Here is a 4,345-nt window from a genome sequence, read left to right on the forward strand (position 1 = left end):
GTGGCAGGGCAGAAACCAGGACCCAAGTGGCAGAGCAGAGACAAGAGGAATTTAGAGTCCCACCCTCTGGTCTGGGGCCTGGGCTCTGTCCCGTCACTTGGCCTCTCAGAGACTCAATCCCCTCCTCTGTAGAATGGGGACAGTGCCATCAGACCTGGGGAACACACAGTAGGTTCTCACCAAACGGTGCCACAGGCCAGACCCACCTTGAGTGCTACGTTGTTCGTCGTTTGTAGCCTGTCATTCCCCCTGACCACAGGTGCCCAGAGAGATCGCCTCCCAGAGAGCAGGCCCCTCAGAGGCACTGGTCACCCGAGGCAGGACAGCCAGCGGGGGTCCTGACGGTGACCCTGAGCTCTCTGTCATTTCTCCTGTGATGGAGGCTCCTCCATCTGTAAAATGGGACAGCCAGGGCTGGGGTCACCTTGCAAACCCCGGGGTGGGCAGGGAAGATGGTTGGGGATGGCATGGCGGGCGGATGAGAGAAGAGGAAAGGTGGACGGCTGAGTGGACAAATGGGTGCGTAGACGGATGGATGTGTGGATGGACAGACAGATGGACTGATGGATGGCCAGATGGACGGGGGTGAGTGGGTGAAGCAGTGGGTGTGTGACTGGGTCCATGTGGGTGGGGTGAAAGGGTGGACCTGGGGACGGACAGGAGGACAGGTGAGGGGCGGTGGCTGGGTCTGCATGGTGGTGGGTGGGACTGGGTGACCTGGGGGTGGGCGCATGAAGGCGGCAGTGAGTTCCCCCCAAGGCCGTCTCTCCCTCGCACTGCAGTGGCCCCATTTTTCAGAAGAGTAAATCAAGGCCAGTGAGGGAGTATGCTGTCGAGGGTCCCCACAGGGCCAGAAAGGAACCCAGGCCGCCAGGGCCCCTGTCCCCAGCAGTCAGTCCCCAACTCTGGTCACACCCACCCCTGGGGAAGCCAAGGTCCCGTCCGTGGTACTGCAGCAGGGACGAAATGGGCCCAGAAAAGCCAACCGGGCTGAGGCTGGGGTACACACATGGCCTCCTCGCACGTCGCGGAGGTCCTGCCTTGGCTGGTGGGGACCACCCGTCCCTGCCAGGAGCTCCCCATCCCCTGTTAGGCTCATTCTGTGAGGTGACCCAGGGCCTGGGATAGCCCTGGGCACCAGATCCTGGCGCAGAACCCAGAGCGGAGATGGGAGGCAGGGAGGCCAGGAGGCCCTCGCTCACCTGCAGGGAGTTTTCCCTTTTAAATAAACAGACCTGCGGCTGGCCGGCCAGTTCTCTCCCGTTTTTCAGAGCAACACTTATGTACTGATGGCTGTGCATTGTCATGAGAACGGGAGCTGGAATCCTCCTTGGCACAGTGATGGGGGAGGAAGGTCAGAAGACGAAGGATCACACTCAAAAACTGAGAATCACCTTTGTTTTGTATTCACCCATGATGAGAACCAATCACCACCACAGAGAAGGGCAGAAAACTAAAGGTCAGGTCCCTCCCTGGAAACATGAATCCACACAACTGACAGTCGTTTACTGAGTGACTCCTATGTGCCAGGCAAAACTAAGCACCTACTATGTGCTGGGCTCTCAAGTTACAGAGTCGAGCAGAACCACATCCCTGACCCAGCCCTGTCCCCAGAAGAGACCCTTGTTCGCTGCCCCTTGCTTTACCTTCCCAGAAATGAGCTAGGTGATCTCTGCCTCAGCCTCCTGAGGAGCTGGGATTACAGGTGGAGGCCACACGCATGGGCTGATTGTCATTTGTGTGTCTGTTTCCCCCACACCAAGGTCATAATCGTCTTCAGGAGTCACCTATACCTTATGCACCTCTTCCCATGTCCAGCACAGGGACTGGTGTGAGGTAGGTATGTGATAGACATTCTACCAATGAATCAGTGGACGGTGGATCAGTGGACAGTGAATCAGTGGATGGTGAATCAGTGGATGGTGAATCAGTGGATGGTGAATCAGTGGACGGTGAATCAGTGGATGGAGGGGTGGCTGAGGCTTGTCTTTCCACCCCTGTCCTATGCTGCACCAAACTCTCCTTCATCGTCCATCCAGGGTTTCACTGCTGAACAGTTAGGGCACATTTCAAGGCTCTAAATGCTTTCACTCAGATAATACCTGGCAGGACTATAGGCAGAAGACTTCAGGATGCAACTTGAGTCCTTTAAACACATGATCAAGTTCTGCACAGCAATATGGTAAGGAAGTCTAGAAGTCCCCCCAAAAAGCTAAATTCAAATTATCATATGAATAAATAATAAAAATAGGAACTTTCCCCCTCAAAAAATTATTTTTCACAGATGTTCACTGAAAAGGGGGAAATAATCCAAAAGTTCAAAAACAATCAAATGGATAAACAGTTGTGGTATATCCATACAATGGAATATTACTCAACCATGAATATGAATGAAGTACTAACATGATTAGGTTAAACCTTGAAAACATTATGCTAAGTGAAATAGACCACACACATGAGGTCAGATATGACATGATTCCATTTCTGCAAAATATACAAGAATTGGTGCCGGCTGCCGGGCTGCCCCGAGCCGGCGGGGAGCCGGTCTGCTCCAGGCGGCGGGCAGCGGGAGCGAGGGAGCGGACATGGACTTCGACTCGTACCAGCACTATTTCTACCACTATGACTGCGGGGAGGATTTCTACCGCTCCACGGCGCCCAGCGAGGACATCTGGAAGAAATTCGAGCTGGTGCCGTCGCCCCCCACGTCGCCGCCCTGGGGCTCTGGTCCTGGCGCCGGCGACCCAGCCCCTGGGATTGGCCCCCCGGAGCCGTGGCCTGGAGGGGGGGCTGGGGACGAGGCGGAATCTCGGGGTCACTCTAAAGCTTCGGGAAGGAACTACGCTTCCATCATCCGCAGTGACTGCATGTGGAGCGGCTTCTCTGCCCGGGAAAGGCTGGAGAGAGCGGTGAGCGACCGGCTCACCCCCGGCGCCCCCCGGGGGAACCCGCCCAAGGCGCCCGCCATCCCGGACTGCACTCCCAGCCTTGAAGCCGGCAACCCGGCGCCCGCCACCCCCTGTCAGCTGGGCGAACCCAAGACCCAGGCCTGCTCTGGGTCCGAGAGCCCAAGCGACTCGGAGAGTGAAGAAATTGATGTTGTGACAGTGGAGAAGACACAGTCTCTGGGTATACGGAAGCCAGTCACCATCACGGTGAGAGCAGATCCTTTGGATCCCTGCATGAGACACCCCCACATCTCCATCCATCAGCAACAGCACAACTATGCTGCCCGTTTTCCTCCAGAAAGTTGCTCCCAAGAAGAGGTCCAGAGAGGGGTCCCCAAGAAGAGACTCTGGAGAGAGAAGCCCCCGAGGAGAAGGAGGATGAGGAGGATGAAGAGATTGTGAGTCCCCCGCCTGTGGAAAGTGCGACTCCTCAGTCCTGCCACCCCAAACCTGTCAGTTCTGCTACTGAGGATGTGACCAAGAGGAAGAACCATAATTTCTTGGAGCGCAAAAGACGGAATGACCTCCGCTCTAGGTTCTTAGCCCTGAGGGACCAGGTACCCACCCTGGCCAGCTGCTCGAAGGCCCCCAAAGTAGTGATCCTGAGCAAGGCCTTGGAATACTTGCAAGCCCTGGTGGGCGCTGAGAAGAGGATGGCTACAGAGAAAAGGCAGCTGCGGTGCCGGCAGCAGCAACTGCAGAAAAGAATTGCGTACCTCAGTGGCTACAAACTGACCAAAAGCCTGACTCTTCTGTCTTACAAAGACAGTGTATTTTTTAACCTCCCTTTCCCCTTTAGTAATTTGCACATTTTGGTTACGGTGGGACAGTCTGAACAGTAGATCCCAGAATGCATTGCAGCCAGTGCACACACAATAAGGGCTTGCATTCTTGGAAACTTTGAAACAGCTCTCCCTCTTTCCTGACTCATGGGAGTGCTGTGTCCTCTCTGGCGCCTTTGGCTTCTCAGCAGGCAGCTGACTGAGGAGCCTTGGGGTCAGCCTAGCTCACTAGCTCTGAAGAAAAGGCTGACAGATGCTATGCAACAGGTGGTGGATGTTGGGGGTGGGGGAGTCCAGCCTGCATGAAATTTCACACTCTTCAGGCGCTTTAGGCTAGGAAAGGATGCTCCCGCTGGTGTCTCTGGGGGTGATGCAAGGACAGCTGGGCCTGGATGCTCTCCCTGAGGCTCCTTTTTCCAGGAGACACACGAGCTGTCTTGGGTGAAGGCAAGCTCACAGACTTGAACAACATGGACCATTACCTCACTGTCAGACACTTTACAGTACCTAAAGAGTGCAAACCTTTAGTTTATATTATGATGTTAGGGGACACCTCTCTACTTACTCTGAATGCTGCGATCTTGAGAACATTTAAATAGCTTGGCCTCAGATTCT

At 55.1% G+C, this 4,345-nt stretch overlaps 1 pseudogene; it reads left to right on the forward strand.

Annotated features, from left to right (window-relative positions):
* The first annotated feature begins 2,570 nt into the window (after positions 1 to 2,570).
* LOC139704390 (protein L-Myc pseudogene) lies at positions 2,571 to 3,790 on the forward strand (annotated as a pseudogene).
* The last annotated feature ends 555 nt before the right edge of the window (positions 3,791 to 4,345 follow it).

This window comes from Marmota flaviventris, unplaced genomic scaffold, assembly GCF_047511675.1.
Source record: "Marmota flaviventris isolate mMarFla1 unplaced genomic scaffold, mMarFla1.hap1 Scaffold_56, whole genome shotgun sequence".
Classification (NCBI taxonomy): Eukaryota; Metazoa; Chordata; class Mammalia; order Rodentia; family Sciuridae; genus Marmota; species Marmota flaviventris.